Source organism: Magnolia sinica, chromosome 6, assembly GCF_029962835.1.
Source record: "Magnolia sinica isolate HGM2019 chromosome 6, MsV1, whole genome shotgun sequence".
NCBI lineage: Eukaryota > Viridiplantae > Streptophyta > Magnoliopsida > Magnoliales > Magnoliaceae > Magnolia > Magnolia sinica.
Window position 1 is genome coordinate 29,013,500 of NC_080578.1, and position 20,330 is coordinate 29,033,829.

The following is a 20,330-nucleotide window of genomic DNA, read 5'->3' on the forward strand; positions in this document are numbered from 1 at the left end:
CAAAACAAGAGCTACGACTAATATCTGTAGCTATTTTTTTTTTTAATTAGCAAAAAAATTATAACAATGGTTTCTGTTACCATTGCAAGAACCTTCTGTGATTGATCAACTCATCTAAGCTAGTAAATTAATGCTACTACGAATAGTACATAAAATGCAATCAAGAAAAAAAAATGATGCATTCATATTACAAATAGCAATCAAATCATATAATGCATCCTACATTCTCATTTCTAAATAAACAAATTTTAGAATACAACAGATCGCTGGTTATAAGTATAATAAGAGTAGAGATCGTCCAAATGCATGATCGTCCAAATGTATTGTCAACTCCGGCACCACAATAATATGGACCCTGCACAAACCGTCTAAATACCATTTCTTGCTAATGTGGAACCTATTTGTTTTTGTTGCCTTCTTCGCAGTGTATTGGAAGACCTCAACGACTTCCAGGTAAAAACTATAGCAATAGAAAATCTAGCAAAAGCACCAAGCGACCCAGCATTCTAAATGTTGAAGCTATTTTGTAAGTGCAAATGTAGCTTGACAATAAAGAAAGGTTTTCATAATCTTCCATTGCCTCATACTAACGTGTCAATATGTTACACCCAGTGTCATACAGATAGTATATAAAAAAAATATCTCTAAGCAAAATAATACATAGTAAAAACAAAACTTAAGGCATCTTTGTATGCTGACCAAAATTACACTTGAATAATTCTCTTAAATATATAGCAGGTGATCACAATGGAGGTAGGAGCATTTTAATTCATACTGATGACCTCTAATCACAATCAATATGTTGCAAGTTACACGAGTTACATTTGAATGGTATGAATCGCTATCTGGGGGATAATTAAAAGAAAATTACTATCTGGAGGTGACTCCCGCATTATGAATGAATAACGAATAGCCTCATGTAGTCATTTCTTGTGAGACCTGACCCGAGTTCGCATGTGTGCATGTGTGTGTGTGAGTATGCATCTTGTTCATTTTAGTCCCGCGGTCCTATCGATCAAATTCCGGCGACCCGCGACCCTTAAGTAGTGTTTGCGGTCATCCTTGAGTTTGGTCATGTAGAACAGACCCAGATTAATCCAAGACCTATGCCATTGTGACCGCATCGTCGCCGCAGTTCCACCGCCGCGTCTTGTGTGTAAATCCGACGTGTGTATCAAAAGTTGTAGGCCGCACATTATTTGGGCCCTTGATCACGATGTGGGACCCACCTGGTGCTTGTGCACATTTTCCTAGGTGGACCCACCCTAGTTCCATCATTTCCTATGAGAGCTATCATTACTTATAGATATCTAGTCAACTCTCTTACAAGCCATCGTGGATTTTCTTCCCAAAAAGGTCATTATGAGCTTTCTTACCAAAAAGCAATGATTTCCTTACATTACAATGATGAGTTCTCTACAACACTCCATCTTCTTCTCATATCATTCATTTTCTCTCCTCTAGCAACCCAAGAGAAGGCCCTTGGATGTCCCCCATATTCTAGCAACTCCAGCCCATTTTCTCTCAAAAACCTCTCAATCTAACCTTTGAAAAGTAATCTCAACCATAGATCTATAACCCTTGGAGCTTAAGGAGCTTAGAGATAGGAGAATCTTGAAGATCCATTAAGGTGGGTGCACTTAGCTTCGTATTTTCTGATTTTCTTGTGGTAGATTCCCCTTCATCTCCTTAGGAACTTGTGGGGCCCATCAAGTGATGATGGAGGTCCCCCATGTTTCCATGATTGAGGCTAACAGTCCATTCCTTTGCATGCAAGCTCCATGGATTGGACCATTCTCCATGGACCCCATCATGGCATTTTTCCTTAATGCATGTCTTTTAGGGGTCATCTAGACCATAAATTTAGGTGAGAAAGGCATTCCCACCATTGGATTGATTCCTAACTCTATGCATGTGCTAGATATATACTGTATATGATCAAATGGATGACATGAATGTGTTGTGATGTGTAACGCCCTGAAATTCGGGGATCGAGCATAACTCAGCTCCCGAGTTCCAAAACATCACTTATGCAACATATTTAATGATGAATGTATGTTAACCGTATTAGTGCATAAAACATGGAATAGATTAAGCCAAAACACAGATATGATTCAGGGATAAGTGAATAAAGCAAGCGGAAGACTTATAGTAAAATGTATACAAGTGTAAATCCCTGAATTACATATACAACCAGATCGTGTAAAAGTGTTCTTTAACAAAATTATAAGTACAAGTTACATCATTTCAGTCCCCAAAATATCCCAGGAATCCCGCGCATCAGACCGAGGCTCGCTAGAACCCGTCTGAAAACTGCATATAGGAGAAGGCAGCCTCGTCGTCATCCAGCTCCCGCTCTGCCTCAGACGTCGCATCCACATCTGCAACATCAGGGCCTAAGACAGTCTGGTGGGTGTTTAACACCGCCCCAGAAACGTGGGAGTGAGTGATCAACTCAGTGGAACAATAAGGCACTGGTTAACATGTTATCAGTTCAATCAAACAGTAATGATAAAGCAGGATAAGTAATTAAATCCTAAGTACTCTTGTTAATGCAAGTATGAATGCAATATGATGCGTGCCCTCACACGTACACCCTCAGCGTCTTCATCTTACGTTACGCATGACATCGCCTCAAAGTGCGCCACATCTACAAAGCACATGCAAATGCGGTGCATGGATATGATTACCAAGTTGTTATTAGTCCGTTTCACACAACAGGATTGGGAAGCTAAGATACCTTCCTCATATCACCATCCAAACAGTAATCCATACTAGGGTCGTCAATCCTAGATATCTCATACGATCATATAGTTGAGGTCGTAGCAAAGGGCTCGTCACCAATCAATGTACGCCTTTCATGCCCTTACTACCACAGATCGGCTCGTCACCTCCTTGCGGTATCCAGGTATGCTCGAGGTCACTACAAAGGGCTCGTCACCAATCAATGTAGGCCGACAGCATGAATATAGTGTCCCATACCACCATAATCGGCTCACGAGATTAAGTTGCTCACTGGTCACTACGGGGAGGCTCGTCACCCCACGGTGGACAGACCGACCACGGTGTCCCATACCACCATGTCCGGCTCATGAGTCTTAGCGGATCAGGTACCATGGTTATTAGGATTTCACTGGTAAGTTCGGTACCCTAGATTCAAGCAGTAGCGTCCATACATGGTTAACATACACTGGACAATCGGGTTAGTTGACGAACTCGACTAGCACGAGTGCACGTTGAATTGAACGACATGGAGTGCGCAAACACTCCGCGTGGTCGAACCACTGCCGACAACTCTAATACGACTCGGGTTCGTCTAATGCGTCTCACGTGGCGAAAGCAATCTCAACCACGAATATAGGGTCAATTACTGATCTCCTGGACTAAGGCATAGTCCCAAATATCCTACACTACTACAGATATTCATATGGAATGTAAAACAGTAATGGAACAATAACTCAAATCATGGCACAAACGCATCTGAAGAATATCAACTTAACATAAATGTAAGCATAGGAGATGCTTGAATTTAAATAACTTGGAATGTAACTGCATAAAGGAAAACATGCGCATCAATAGGAGTATTGAGAATCACTTCTCAACGCCCACAATTAGTGTAATCAGTTACACTTAGGTCATTCATGCATTTCTACAAACACTTAGCATACAAGGGATAACATACATGACGTATGTTGGAATACATGCACCTAGACAATTCCCTTTACCAAGGAGTTGTCATACATGCATCTAGCATACATACATGACCAATAATCATGGCAAGCACAAGTGCGTATTTTATACGTATACGGTACTTTATAAATACACTTAAAATACACAAATCTCAATATAGCACATGCATATCAGGAAAGCAATGTAAACATAACATTTGACATGTGAAATCTCATCCATAACAAGAATAAATCACTAACTGGGATTGAAAGCCTTGAAAACCATAACCTATACACTTAAAGTCCGCACCTTAAGCGAAGAAAGAACCGCCGAACTGATTTAGACGAGTTGTCTTCGTCAACGGCGCTAGAATACCCTAAAATAAGGATAGAAATGAGATACAACAACACCAAGTCTAATCTAAGCTCTAACACAGATTAGGGTTAGTTTAACTTACCCCAAAAGAACTCAGAATCGTCAGAGGAACGATTCAAAGTAAAGGTTCAAAGGTGAAGAAGAACAAGGAAGAATCAAGATGATTCACCAACCAATCTCTCTCACTAACTCTCTCTTTTCCACTCTCTTTCCAAGCTAGGGTTAGAGAAAATTCGTATGGAAATGAGAGCTAGGGTTTAAGGACTATATATAAGCCTTAAAATGATGGAAATAACCCCAGGGTCAAGGTATACTTAGGTTATAACCAAAGCACGCCTTTCTCGATCCAACGAAGCACTTCTGGTGGGCCTATAACCACGAAAGGTCGGACTTAAGCTCACTGACCATGGATCTAGGTCAGGCTGAGTTTTCGTTCCAATCGGTTTTCAGATCAGCCGTGGCGGACCACACTCAATTCAACGGTCACGGAATCTCGATCAGGTCCACAAACACTAGGATATGCCTGGGCCAACCATCCTGATCAGAGGGTGAAATTGGGTTAGAATCCAACGGTCAGAATGCTTAAAATCGTCGCTCAAGCGACACGACTCAGATTTCAATAAAAGCTTATTAAATTCCAACCGTTCTCACACTCTTCACTCCAAGCTCAACCAAATCGACCCAGAACATCAGATTGACTTGATTTTCGAGGTGAAGATCAAGCCCAACTCGGTGACCGCAACAGCCTAAGATCATCGCTATCGGACTTTCGACGCGCGGTCTAGGTCCGATCCAGATCTTCCAAAAATTTCCCAGAACAACTGGATTTAGCGATGGATCCCAGATTTCAGAGTAACGTAGCGCTCACTAATCTACACGTTTAGAGCCATGCAGATACAATTTAAAGTGATTGATGCGAATTTCACAAGCAATCGAGTAAAGCACTAATTACCCCAAAACAACTACTTAAGGAAAGATAAGCACAAAAATTCCAAGGTCGTTACATGATGAAGGGAGGACCTCAATAGTGGTGGAGATCCTCTCTTGTGGTCGGACCTTTATTTTTCCCTTATTCTATCTTTCTTTTCTAATGTGTGTGGCCCACTTGGGGGCCCTGGAATATCCAGACCGTCCAAGTAACGTGGACGCCCATGGCTGTCCATTCCTTAGACGTTGGCACCCTAATTCCTCCATATCGGATGCATGTAATAGGTTTTATGAAGGGAAATTGGTCTGGATGTTTGTGGGGCCCACTGAGGTGGACCACAACACTGATTTCATGGGGGTGATTCCCCTTATGTTGGTTCCCATGCTCAGTTCATTTCATATATATGTTACTGTCTAGAAATTTTCTGGATAGTTGCTGGATGGTTTTTGGGTCAGGATTATGGACTAATAAGAGGGATGTTTCACCCCCATTGATAGATGATTCTTAGAGGTGTGGACCCCACCTTGATGTGTGTTGAATCCAACCTCCATCCGCTCTTGATTGATCACCCAAAAAGGTGGGCCAAGAAGGTTGGTCAGTCCAGATTTTCTGGACTGTCCAGCCACTCTGCATGTTGTTAAAAAAAAACATAAATATCAGCTTGTTTCTGAAACGGTGGGCCACCTTTGTGGACCCCACCTTGTTGTATACTTGTACAGGGATGTTGGCCCTACATTTTCCCTAATTTTGGCAGATCTGGGACCACTCTAATGGGGTGCACAATTCAGGGGCAGCAGCATTGTTTCAACAGGAATTATTTCTAGACCTTGCGGTTTATAATTTATGTGAATTAAATAAAATACTTATACTACCTCAAAAATTCTAAATTTTTTTCTAGGTCTGGTACACCCATGGTAGGACCCACCTACAAAATTTGGGGGCCAATGGACACGTGTACACACCATGGTGGTGGCTGGACCAGCCTACTATATTGTGGTGTCCAGATCAGGCAGTATCTCAGGACAGATTGTTTTCTTAAAATAAATTAAAATATTTTTAGATGTTCAAAAATCATAAAATTTTGTGGAGGTGTATTCCACCCATAGTAGGACCCACCTACAAAATTTAGGGACCAATGGACACTTTTACAGACCATGGTGGTGGCTGGACCGGCCCACCACGTTGGGATGTCCATGTCAGTCTGATTTTCTGGACAGACTGCTTTATTTAAATTAATTAAAATATTTACAGATGTCCAAAAATCCTAAACTTTTGTGGAAGTTTGGCCCACCCATGGACGTATCCCCTTGAAAAAATTCAGAGCCATCGAGCCCTTATACTGCCCGCGGTGCGGCCTGGAGTGGCCCACCAGGTAGGGATGCCCAGGCTGGGGTGTCTAGCCTGCTTTGTGGACCCACCTAGACATGTTGTATATCCCATCATCCATCCATGTGGGGTCCTTAAGGGACTTGATCATCTTCCCCTTCAGTGGTTTCCAATTGGGGCCCATTTGGATGAAATTCTGGGCTAAATACCTGGGCTCATAGGGTTGCCTACACATGAGGCATCCCTGTCTTGGGCAGCTACTGGGCCTACACTCTAACGGCACGGCCCACTTGATATATGAGTTATATACCCCCCCCCCCCCTTACATATGGTGGGACCCACTGTTATGTATGTGGGCCATCAGGAATTTCATCTACTATAAAAATAATTTTTTTATTGTTGGATTCCAACCAACCCAGGAAAATGGGTGGGCTGGAATTTGGCAATGAACCCAATAATTATTGCCTATAAATGTTTGTTTTAGGGCAGTATGGCCCACTAGATTTGAGGAGGATTTAAATCAGTTATCTTACCATTTTTCTATAGTATTATGGAGTGTAATTAGGGCCCATATGAGGCCCACCCAAGTTGAGTTTTAATGGAATATTACATGTGATTGAAAGACCAGTTCCTTAGGCCTTGTGGACTAAATCCTTTTAGATAGGCTCAATGATCTTAGGCCTATACTCTCCTATCTATTGTGATGGATTTAAGGGCTATAATATGTAAGTAGTTAGGCCCTTGGCTGCCTACTAAGTTGACCCTATACTTGGGCCAAAAAGTGGGGCCCAACTCACTTGTGTAAAATATGAAATTTGCCCATGAGGATGAACTACTGGGCTGCCCATGAAGCCCACCACAATATATGGATTTATGACCTTTATGGTTGGGCTCAAACCTTGCTTGAGGGCCTACTATTTTGCCTATGAATTGGGCTTATGTATAGCCCATTAGGAAATGCAATGCTTGGGCCTTAGACCTTACTTTATTTGCGTAGCGGGCTACCTTTTGGGACCCAGTTGAGGTTGGATGTCCTCCTAGGTGATCCTATGGTAGGCTCATGGGTTTCTTTATGGATAGTCTAAGGCCCACCATAGACCCTAGGCCGTTTATTTGAGGCTAAATATGGATGTATGTGGAGCCTACCTCTACGTATGTTGGTCCAAGCCATTCAAGCCTTGGATCGCCCGATCATGGAAGCACTCTCTGCCTTGGGTTGCTGCTGGACTCACAATCCGGTAGCAGGTCCACTTGATCTTTTCATGATGTATACACAATCTCCATCTGGTGGGGTTCCCCAGTGGGTATAGTTGGCTTTCATGAGATTATTTCTACATAGTTAACTAGTTTCTGGACCTTAACAAGTCCAGGAAGTCAAACGGGCCAAAAGTTATTCAAAGGGCCTTAAATGAACAATTTTATGGCTAAAACTTTATTTGGCTGTAGGGCCCACCATATTGAGAACATGTGTACATGTTTCATGCTTATGTTTTCTTATAATCTTTGGGCTTAATCAGTGCATTATTTTTGGTCACCTTTAGTGATCATATGAGGACCCCATCTTAGATTAGATTTTTGGGACATCCCATGGGCTCAGAGTGGGTTGGGACGTTCCAGCTTGGCCCAACCATATATTGGGCTGACTTCCACCAATTTGATGGACTTGTGGGCTAAGATAAGGATAGTATTGGGCCCTTGGTTGCCCACTTAAATTGCTAGTTATTGGGCTGATGTAGTTGGGCCCATTTCATCTAAACTTAAACTTATTTTTTGGGCCGTATATTGTGTACGCGGGCTACCAACCAAGTCCAACTTAATGCATGGATTCTATGGCCATTAGGAATTGAGCCTTGAGCCTTAATTCCCCTCTTGGAGCCCATGCTGTTAAAAGTGGTATTATATCTTTTTATGACCTATTATGAGGAATATATGTATGTGGTTACCTTTATTTTTTTCTCTCATAAATGTAGGCCTTGGGCGTCCTATCCATATAGTTCATGGTTGATATGCCTTTTTGGGGAATGACGGTTAAATGTCCCCATTATGGACCCCTCTAGGCCCGGTTGTATTTAAGAGTGATTGGATAATCATCTTAGACTCTTGTTAGGCTCATTTTTATATTACTTAGATCCGTAGCTTGTACACTTAGCCTCGAGGGCTAGCCCAGGTAAATGGGCCCCCACTAGAAGTTGGATTCCTTAAGGATATTGTCTAAGCACCTAGTCTTGATTCCTTCTTGGATAGGAGGAATGTAATATCATTGTATATCACCATATAATATGATTAAATTCATCCTCATGACCCGTGTACATCATTGGATGCTTGGTTGACAATGTGTGTATGGTCATATTGTGCCATTAGGCATTGCATGTTACCTTCTCCGAGGGACGTAGTATTCCGTCTTAAGCACGTTGGATGCTTGGAATTGATGCATGGTTGATTGTGTGATTCATGCATCTGGCATCACATAACATATGAGCATTATCGCCCTTACCCTTACTTCATCAGGGATGTAGCCTCCACAGATAGATCGTGGATGACCATGTTTGGACACCGAAAATGTTACATGAGCATACCGGGTGCATAGGATGCCCATGGGTGAAATTTTCAAAACTTCCATAGTAACAAGGATCTGATCTAATGCCATGACCGGGTGGAATATATGAGCACACAAGGGCCTTACACTGTTGGTCGCGACTCTCACTGTCGTGTAGTCGGTTAGATAGGGATGTGGACTTACTCGCCTGATGTAAGGAGGCATTGCTAGGCTGAGTCTGACCAGCTCGTGATTGGGTCTGCTACCGTCAGGCCTTTCTGGTGATTGGGTGTCCACAGGCGGGTAGTGAGGTCTCTTATGCTCGTTTGACTGTGCGAGGTCTATAGAGTGGCAGTCATCCAGCGGTGTAATGAACCCTGGTGATTTCCATATGATGGAAATGTACTTGATATGTGGATTGGATATGAGCACTAGCATTACTTCGTATTGCATTTGCATCGCTTGTGTAAGCCTCATATTGCATAGTATTCATGATAAGCCTTGGCATAACACCCAGTACTCATTGCATTTTATAGCCTTGGTATGACTTCTTTCATTATTATACTGCCTTGGTATAGCTTCTTGCGTTCATGACAGCCCTAGTGAGGCTGGTGGTGTTGGCTTGATCATGTTTCCTTCCTGTATCCCCTATTAGTCTTTATTAGTCTTCTGTGCACTATTATCATACACCTTCACCACCCTCTAAGTTTCTATAAGCTTATGCATGATTGATGCGTGCAGGAGATCCTAGGCAGGTGTCGTAGTGGCAGAGCGTGGAGTAGAGTTGAGCTTAAGGACCCTAGTGTTGCAAACCTTCCTTTCCTTTTTCTATCATCTTATGTATGTCCTTTTGGACCTTATGGATACTTGTAAAAGTTTAAATTCATAGTGAATTTTGTGATGTGTGCCTTTGTTATTCTTAGATTTACTTGCTATAATCTTGGGTATGCTCGTATTAGTAATGATTATACTATCATGAAAATTGTCCTTGTAGGGTCCCAGGATCGGAACCTACTTTAGGAGCCGAGAATGGGGCAATATGGACACTGTTGTGACTAGAACCGGCTATCGGGTTCCTTGTGAACACGGTTACCGAGTCTGGGGCGTGACAGGAGTTGGTATTAGAGCATAACAAGTAATTTTGGAATAACTTGGGATAGTATCACATATCTACTGCGAGCTTAGGACAAGTAGTGTCCCGAGTGCGTTTCCCTCATTCCATTTGAGCCTTCAAGGATTCTAATTCCTAAGTGTCCATCACCTTTGTTCTTTCTGTAGACCATGTCGTATCGTCGAGGTGCCCATGATTGTGACGCCCGTGTCCGTGGTGCCCATGGACATCATTCTCATTCCGCTCCAGTGATCCGAGTGACTTTTGCTCCACCATTTAAGATTCCTGTTTCCCCTCTGGAGCTTGCCGTGTATATTCCTGAGGCTCCTGCTGTACCTGTGCCTCCGTCAAAGGCCAGTGCTACCCCCACTTATCTGACGATTCCTGTAGGAGCTGAGCATCTCCAACAGTTGATGCAGGTCGTCATTGATGTTCTTCAAACCCATCGACCCGTTCCTGAGGTGCCCGGACAGGCAGAGTAGGAGCGTGTAAGCCCCCTTTTACGAGATTCGACTTCGCAATGAGCCCTGATGACAGTGTATTTACTTCAGGGAGAAGGCCGAAAGAGGAAGGCACATTTCAGTGGCTACTATCAACGTCAGTGTCGTTGACGTATGAGACGGTTAGGGTTTTGAATGCCAGTGGACAGCTAGTGCCAGCTTCTACCTAGTTAGCTTCACCATCGGCGCAGCTAGCAGTCCCTTCTCCTAGACCATTCACTGGAGTTTGCTTCGATTATAGGCAAACGGGACACCGTAGGAGCGAGTGTCCCCATCAGCAGGATGGACCTTTGCAGCGACCGCAGTAGCAGCAGAGACCGTAGATGCAGAGGAGACAGACACCTCCCCAGCCACCTCAAGCTTGATTTTCCGCGACTTAGTAGGACCCTTAGTTATTAGGGAAGTTATGGGTATTCTCCTTGTCTCTGTATGCAAGTCTTGTGTTTTGGTGCATCGCACCCTTTTTGTATCAAAGGGCTTTTGTTCACTCAGATTGCTATTAGAGTCTGCTGTAAGGGATTGTTAGTATTGACATTTTTAGGAAGATCGCTGTGTTAGGTCGATGATATTATCGTGTTCCGTTTTGCTTGGTGAGATGTTCTTGCTTGCTGAATAGTTTCGTATTGCCAATGTTGAGCTTGTTAGCTTGCTTTGTTGACACGACAGTACTTCTGGCATGGGATGAAGTGCCAGATTTCTATTTTTTTGGCCGAGTGTGACACATGCCAGCGTGTCAAGGCCGATCACCAGAGACCCCATGGTCCCTTGGAGTTGTTGAACGTTCCAGAGTGGAAGTGGGAGCACGTATCGATGGACTTTATCGCAGGTTTGCCGATGACTGAGCGGGGTTATCGTTGATCGTTTAATGAAGTCGGCTCATTTCATTTTAGTACGTGCCTCCTATTCTATGGACCAGCTTGCAAAGGTGTTCATTGAGGAGATAGTGAGACTACACGGCGTCCCAGTTTCGATTGTTTCAGACTGAGACTCCAGATTTACATCTCAGTTTTGGAGGAGTTTCCAGCATGCATTGTGGGTCACTTTACATCTCAGCACCGCTTATCTTCCGCAGACGGATGGGCAGACCGAAAGGGTCAACCAGATCCTTGAGAATACATTTAGAGCTGGTGTGATCGACTTTGCGGGCAGTGGGGATGAGCATATGCGCCTCACCGAGTTCGCGTGCAACAACAGCTATCAGGCAGCCATCGGTATGACTCCTTTTGAGACACGTTATGGTAGACCGTGTAGATCTCCAAGTTGTTGGACCAAGGTTGGAGAGCGTCGTCTCTTAGGTCTCGAGCTTATGTAGCAGACGTCATAAGCTATTGATGTTATCAGGCGGAGGATGCCCACAACTCAGAGGTGGCGGAAGAGTTTTGCTGATTGTTGGCGTCGACCCCTTGAGTTCACAGTCGAGGACATGGTATATCTCAAGGTCTCGCCTATGAATGGCGTGGTTCGCTTTGGTGTGAAGGGCAAGCTTACCCCGAGGTTTATTGGACCTTTTGAGATTATCGAGCACATGGGTGCTGTAGCCTACAGGCTCGCCTTACCTCCTGAGTTGTCCGCGACTACGACTTGTTCCATATTTCTACGTTGCGAAAGTGTGGGTCGGACACTATTCCTGTGATTGATTGGCAGCCACTTGAGGTCGGTGAGAATGCTTCCTATATTGAGCAGCCGATTCATATTCTTGATCGAAAGGAACAAGTCTTCAGGACCAAGGTCATTCCCTTGGTGAAGGTGCAATGGGGTCATCATTCGGAGGTCGAGGCTTCTTGGGAACGCGAGGCCGAGATTAGGGAGCATTATCATCATTTGTTCGATGATTGATTACTTGTATTGCCTTCTCTTGTGATTGATGATTGTGATATACATATATATATGATGATGTTGTGCATTTTATTATTCTGGTTTTGTCAATTCGAGGTTAAAATTTCTTTATTGGTGGGGAGGATTGTGAGACCCAACCCGACCCAAGTTTGTATGTGTGCATGTGTGTGTGAGTATGCATCTTGTTCATTTTGGTCCCGCGGTCCTACCGATCAAATTCCAGCGACTCGCGACCCTTAAGTAGTGTTTGATGTCATCCTTGAGTTCGGTCAGGAAGACCCAACCCAAATTGATCCAAGACTTATGCCATTGCGACCGCATCGTCGCCACGGTTCCAACGCTGCGTCTCGTGCATAAATTCGACGTGTGCATCAAAAGTTGTAAGCCACACATTATTTGGGCCATTGATCACGATGTGGGACCCACCTGGTGCTTGTGCACATTTTCCTAGGTGGACCCACCCTAGTTCCATCATTTCCTATGGGATCTATCATTACTTATAGATATCTAGTCAACTCTCTTACAAGCCATCATGGATTTTCTTCCCAAAAAGCAATGATTTCCTTACATTGCAATGATGAGTTCTCTACAACACTCCATCTTCTTCTCATATCCTTCATTTTCTCTCCTTTAGCAACCCAAGAGAAGGCCCTTGGACGTCCCCCATATTCTAGCAACTCCAGCCCATTTTCTCTCAAAAACCTCCCAATCTAACCTTTGAAAAGTAATCTTAACCATAGATCTATAACCCTTGGAGCTTAAGGAGCTTGGAGATAGGAGAATCTTGAAGATCCATTAAGGTGGGTGCACTTAGCTTAGTATTTTTTGATTTTCTTGTGGTAGATTTCCCTTCATCTCATCCTTAGGAACTTGTGGGGCCCATCAAGTGATGATGGAGGTCCCCCATGTTTCCATGATTGAGGCTAATGGTCCATTCCTTTACATGCAAGCTTCATGGATGGAGCCATTCTCCATGGACCCCATCATGGAATTTTTCCCCATCATGGTATTTTTCCTTGACTCATGTCTTTTAGGGGTCATCTATACCATAGATTTAGGTGAGAAAGGCATTCCCCCCATTGGATTGATTCCTAACTCCATGCATGTGCTAGATTTAGATTGTATATGATCTAATGGATGACATGAATGTGTTGTGATGAAGGGAGGACCTCAATAGTGACGGGGATCCTCTCTTGTGGCCGGACCTTCATTTTTCCCTTATTCTATCTTTCTTTTCTGATGTGTGTAGCCCACTTGGGGGCCCTGGAATATCCAGACCATCCAAGCAAGGTGAACGCCCATGATTGTCCATTCCTTAGATGTGGCCACCCTAATTCCTCCATATCGGATGCATGCAATAGGTTTTATGAAGGAAACTTAGTCTGGATGTTTGTGGGGCCCACTGAGGTGGACCACAACACTAATTTCATGGGGTGATTCCCCTTATGTTGGTTCCCATGCTCAGTTCATTTCATATATATGTTACTGTCCAGAAATTTTCTGAACAGTTGCTAGATGGTTTTTGGGTTAGGATTATGGACTGATAAGAGGGATGTTTCATCCCCATTGATATATGATTCTTGGTGGCGTGGACCCCACATTGATGTTTGTTGAATCCCACCTCCATCCGCTCTTGATTGATCACCCAAAAAGGTGGGCCAAGAAGGTTGGTCAGTCTAGATTTTCTAGACTTTCCAGCCACTCTGCATGTTGTAAAAAAAAAAAAAAACATAAATATCAGCTTGTTTCTGAAACGGTGGTCTACCTTTGTGGACCTCACCTTGTTGTATACTTGTAAAGGAATGTTGGCCCTACATTTTCCCAAATTTTGGCAGATCTGGGCCCACTCTAATGAGGTGCACAAGTCAGGGGCAGCAGCATTGTTTCAGCAGGAATTATTTCTGGACCTTACTGTTCATAATTTATGTGAATTAAATAAAATACTTATACTACCTTAAAAATTTTAAAATCTTGTAGAGGTATGGTCCATCCATGGTAGGACTCACCTACAAAATTTGGGGGCTAATGGACACTTGTATAAACCATGGTGATGGCTGGACCGACCCACTATATTGTGGTGTCCAGATCAGGCAGTATCTCAGGACAAATTATTTTCTTAAAATAAATTAAAATATTTCTAGATGTTTAAAAATCTTGAAATTTTGTGGAGGTGTGGTACACCAATGGTATGACCCACCTACAAAATTTGGTAGATAATGGACTCTTGTACACACCATGGTGGTGGCTAGACCGGCCCACCACGTTGGGACGTCCATGTCAGTCCTATTTTATGGGCAGACTGCCTTATTTAAATTAATTAAAATATTTTTAAATGTCTAAAAATTATTAAATTTTGTGAAGGTGTGGCACACCCATGGAAATATCTCCCTGTAAAATTTCAGAGCCATTTGGCCCTTGTACAACCCGCGGTACGGCCTGGAGTGGCCCACCACGCAAGGACGCCCAGGCTGGGGCATCCAACCTGCTTTGTCGGCCGACCTATACATGTTGTATATCCCATCATCCATCCATGTGGGGTCCTTAAGGGACTTGATCATCTTCCCCTTCGGTGGTTTCCAATTGGGGCCCATTTGGATGAGATTCTGGGCTAAATACGCGGGCTCATAAGGCGGCCTACACATGAGGCATCCCTGTCTTGGGCCGTTGTTGGGCCTGCCCTCCAACAGCGTGGCCCACTTGATATATGATTTATATCCCCACTCTCATTTGGTGGGACCCATTGTTATGTATGTGGGCCATCAGGAATTTCATCTACTATAAAATAATTTTTTTGTTGTTGGATTCCAACCAACCCAGAAAAATGGGTGGGCTGAAATTTGGCAATGAGCCTAATAATTGTTGCCTATAAATGTTTGTTTTGGGGCAGTATGACCCACTAGATTTGAGGAGGATTTAAATTAGTTATCTCACCATTTTTCTATAGTAATATGGAGTGTAATTAGGGCCCATATAAGGGCCACCCAAGTTGAGTTTTAATGGAATATTGCATGTGATTGAAAGACTAGTTCCTTAGGCCTTGTGGACTAAATCCTTTTAGATAGGCCCATTGATCTTGGGCTTATACTATCCTATCTATTGTGATTGATTTAAGGGTTATAATATACAAGTAGTTGGGCCCTTGGCTGACCACTAAGTTGACCTTGTACTTGGGCCAAAAAGTGGGGCGCAACTCACTTGTGTAAAATATGAAATTTGCCCATGAGAATGAACTATTGGGTTGCCCATGAAGCCCACCACAATATATGAATTTATGACCTTTACGGTTGGGCCCAAACCTTGCTTGAGGGCCCACCATTTTGCCTATGAATTGGGCTTATGTATAGCCCATTAAGCCATGCATTGCTTGGGCCTTAAACCTTACTTTATTTGCGTAGCGGGCTACCTTTTGGGACCCAGTTGAGATTGGATGTCCTCCTGAGTGATCCTATGGTAGCCCATGGGTTTCTCTATGGTTGGTTAAAGGCTCACCATAGACCCTAGGCCATTTATTTGAGGCTAAATATAGATGTATGTGGAGCCTACCTCCACGTAGATTGGTCCAAGCCATTCAAGCCTTGGATCACCGGATCATGGAAGCACTCTCTACCTTATGTTGCTGTTGGACTCACAATTCGGTAGTAGGTCCACTTGATCTTTTCATGATATATACACACTCTCCATCGGTGGGGTCCCCTAGTGAGTATAGTTGGCCTTCATTAGATTATTTCCACATAGTTAACTAGTTTCTAGACCTTAACAAGTCCATGAAGTCAAACGGGCCAAAAGTTATTCAAAGGGCCTTAAATGTACAATTTCATGATTAAAACTTTATTTGGCTGTGGGGCCCACCATATTGAGAACTTGTGCACACGTTTCATGCTTATGTTTTCTTATAATCTTTAGGCTTAATCAGTGTATTCTTTTGGGTCACCTTTAATGATCACATGAGAACCCCATCTTAGATTAGATTTTTGGGGCATCCCATGAGCCCAGAGTGGGTTGGAACGTCCAGCTTGGCCCAACCATATATTGGGCCGACTTCCACCATTTTGATGGGCTTGTGGGTTGAGATAAGGATAATATTGGGCCCTTGGTTGCCTACTTAAATTGATAGTTATTGGGCTGATGTAGTTGGGCCCATTTCATCCAAACTTAAACTTATTTTTTGGGCCATATATTATGTACGCAAGCTGCCCACCAAGTCCAACTTAATGCATGTATTCTATGGCCATTAGGAATTGAGCTTTAGGCCTTAATTCCCCTCTTGGAGCCCATGTTGTTAAAAGTGGTATTATATCTTTTTATGGCCTATTATGAGGAATATATGTATGTGGTTACTTTTATTTTTTTCTCTCTTAAATGTAGGCCTTGGGCATCCTATCCATATACTTCATGATTGATATGCCTTTTTGGGGAATGACAGTTAAATGTCCCCATTATAGACCCCTCTAGGCCCGGTTGTATTTAAGAGTGATTGGATAATCATCTTAGACTCTTACTAGGCTCATTTCTATATTACTTAGACCCGTAGCTTGTATACTTAGCCTCGTGGTCTTCTCGAGGTAAATGGGCCCCCACTATAAGTTGGATTCCTTAAGGATATTGTCTAAGCACCTAGTCTTGGTTCCTTCTTGGATAGGAGGAATGTAATATACATTGTATATCGCCATATAATGTGATTAAATTCATCCTCATGACCCATGTACATCATTGTATGCTTGGTTGATACTGTGTGTGTGGTCATATTATGCTATTGGGCATTGCATGTTACCTTCTACGAGGGACGTAGTATTCCCTCTTGAGCATGTTGGATGCTTGGAATTGATGCATGGTTGATTGTGTGATTCATGCATCTGGCATTGTATAACATATGAGTATTATCGCCCTTGCTTCATCAGGGCTGTAGCCTCCACAGATACATCGTGGATGGCCATGTTTGGACACCGAAAATGTTACTTGAGCATACCGGGTGCATAGGATGCCCATGGGTGAAATTTTCAAAACCTCCATTGTAACAAGGATCTGATCCAATGCTGTGACCGAGTGGAATATATGAGCACACAAAGGCCTTATACTATTAGGTCACGACTCCCACTATCGTGTAGTCAGTTAGATAGGGGTGTGGCCTTACTCACCTGATGTAAGGAGGCATTGCTTGGCTGAGTTTGACCAGCTCGTGAATGGGTCTGCTACCATCAGGCCTTGCTGTGATTGGCTGTCCACAGGAGGGTAGTGAGGTCTCTTACACTTGTTTAACTGTGAGGGGTCTATAGAGCGGAAGTTATCCAGCAGTGTAATGGACCCCGGTGATTTCCGTATGATGGAAATATACTTGATATGTGGATTGGATATGAGCACTGGCATTACTTCGTATTGCATTTGCATCACCTGTGTAAGCCTCATATTGCATAGTATTCATGATAAGCCTTGGCATGACGCCCTGTACTCTTTGCATTACAGTACTCATTGCATTATATAGCCTTGGTATGGCTTCCTATATTATTGTACTGCCTTGGTATAGCTTCTTGCATTCATGACAGCCCTGGTAAGGCTGGTGGTGTTGGCTTGATTATGTTTCCTTCCTGTATCCCCTATTATTCTTCTGTGTACTATTATCACACACTTTCACTACCCTCTAAGCTTTTATAAGCTTATGTACGATTGATGCCTGTAGGAGATCCTAGGCAGGTGTCGTAGCGGTAGAGCGTGGAGTAGAGTTGAGATTAGGACCCCAGTGTTGCAGACATTCCTTTCCTTTTTCTATTATCTTATGTATGTCCTTTTGAACCTTATGGATACTTGTAAAAGTTTAAATTCATAGTAGATTTTGTGATGTGTGCCTTTGTTATTCTCAGATTTATTTGTTGTGATCTTAAATATGCTCGTATTGGTAATGATTATACTATCATAGAAATCCTCCTTATAGGGTCCCAGGATCAAAACATGCTTCAGGAGCTAAGAATGGGGCACTATGGAGGCTATTGCGGCTAGAACCGGCTATCGGGTTCCTTGTGAACTTGGTTACCGAGTCTGGGGCATGACATTTCTGCTTTATTACATTGACATATTGCCAATCAACTCAACTAAGCATCCAAATACATACTTAGTAATAACAAATTTCAATACATTCCAAATGATTTTGCAATAAAATACAACAACCTCTATACCAGTGAAATATTGATTTGCTAGCTCTTTTATGACGTTTGAATGTGATTATAAATTTGGCAGCAACCACTAGCCTATGAAGTACACTACTTCTTCAAGGTGTAGATGAGTTTTAAAGTTTATTTGTGAGTACCTGCATAATGAACTGACATAAATCATAATGCATCTTTTGTAGACATAATCAATGTCTTACAAAACCTAATTAAGAATTGAGACCAAAATGAAGATAATGAGAATAAGAAATAAATCACAGGCTTGGAACAGCTTTTTAGACTATTTACCCCTGTAATAAAAAATAACTTGAAAGGCTACCCCTCTAATGATTTGTCCGCTTGGATAACCAAGAGCTTGGTTTTAGGCAATGATAAAAAATATTGAGGTTCATAATCATTTTATGTGGATGATTCCTAGATAAGAGACAATTTACCTCCATAAAGTCTTCTAACTAACCAGAAGAATGTAGATCACATCTAGTCTATGCACTAACTCATGTTGCTAAATTAAGCACCCTACACTTTCCATGGCAATTCATAAACAAAAACAGACCTGGTGGACATATGGCTCCATCTGATGCAATAGCTCATATCCCTGCAAGAAAACCAGGTCAAAAGCTTTTAAAGAAGCACCAAAGAAGAGCAACAAACTACATTCAATAGGACAGTGAACAAGGAAATCGTATGCGTACTTGTTTGAAATAACGAATAAGGTGAGCATCCATTGCCCCATTAACAGCTTCCAAAAACTCAAACCTCATCTTGGCCTCGACATTAGAAAGAACTGTGACCTGGAAAGAGAGAATACGACAATTAATGGCACCAGCCACTGGCTATCATTAGACATCTATATCCAGGATCTCATATCAATGCATCTCTGCTGGAAGTAATAATGTTGAACATGGATAGAATAGTCTGCGTGCATAAAGTTGTAAATACCAGATTGAAGCGAGCCTGCTCGAATGAAGATCTTGCAATGTGGAGGTCTTGAAATATGCTTATTACTAAATTAATATTTCTATCTTAAGGAATTAAGCTGACAAATGAAATACCAAAAACAAAATGTCAGATTTTCTATGAGTCAGGATTAGAAAAAGGCCTCTCAGTTGAAAATAGGACAATACCTCTTCTAAGACAACAACAACATCCGACTTTGTACCTTTCCTCAATGATATAAACTTCTCACGAGCCTGTAGCATAAAAAAGGTATTATGAAATAGGCCATTTGATTAATGATGGAATTCTGCATATTTACTAGTTTGCATTGGAACAAATAACCAACAAATTAAAAATCAGACACTTCCAACCAATTAAAAGAACAAAATTCTTGTCGATTACAAGAGATGAACTGATAATTTGAAGATATACCTTCCAACGAGTATTTAACAATATTCAGCTTAAAGTACACTTCCATTCAGCAGCAATTTCTACAAGTGAAAGCATATGGGCCCAGAATGATGTCAGCTGCAACCATTATCACGTCTACTAGTGATTACAAGGATCAAGATGTAAACAATCATGAGTGAACGACATGCATATATGTAAGATGTGGTAGCTTTTGAGTTCAACATCATATTTATAGACTAACAACAGAGGGGGACAAAAGAATGAAAGAAAAATAAAAAAGAACTCGACCAAGAAAAAGACTTGGACTTAGTTGCCAATCTAGTTCAGTGCCATGGGCCCACGAGTCATCCACATAACTTGACTCAAGATACAACAAATTGGTCCACTGCCAGAAAAAGGTGGTGATTCTCACACTACACCGCCATTTAAATGATGGTGGTGACTCTCCAACCATACACGTGTGGATATGAGTCCGGCAGACTAAAATGACAACAGAGGAAAGACCAAAAATAAAAATAAAAACAAAGAGTCGCCACTAACTTGT

General features: G+C 42.4%; 1 long non-coding RNA gene across 1 annotated transcript; it reads right to left on the reverse strand.

Moving 5' to 3' along the window:
- Nucleotides 1-410: 410 nt before the first annotated feature.
- Nucleotides 411-19,947, reverse strand: LOC131248614 (uncharacterized). The gene is made up of 5 exons (XR_009172319.1): nt 19,808-19,947; nt 19,379-19,629; nt 19,132-19,230; nt 18,993-19,034; nt 411-506 (listed from the first exon to the last, which is right to left on the reverse strand). It is a non-coding gene; the product is annotated as an uncharacterized LOC131248614 (long non-coding RNA).
- Between the last annotated feature and the right edge of the window lie 383 nt (nt 19,948-20,330).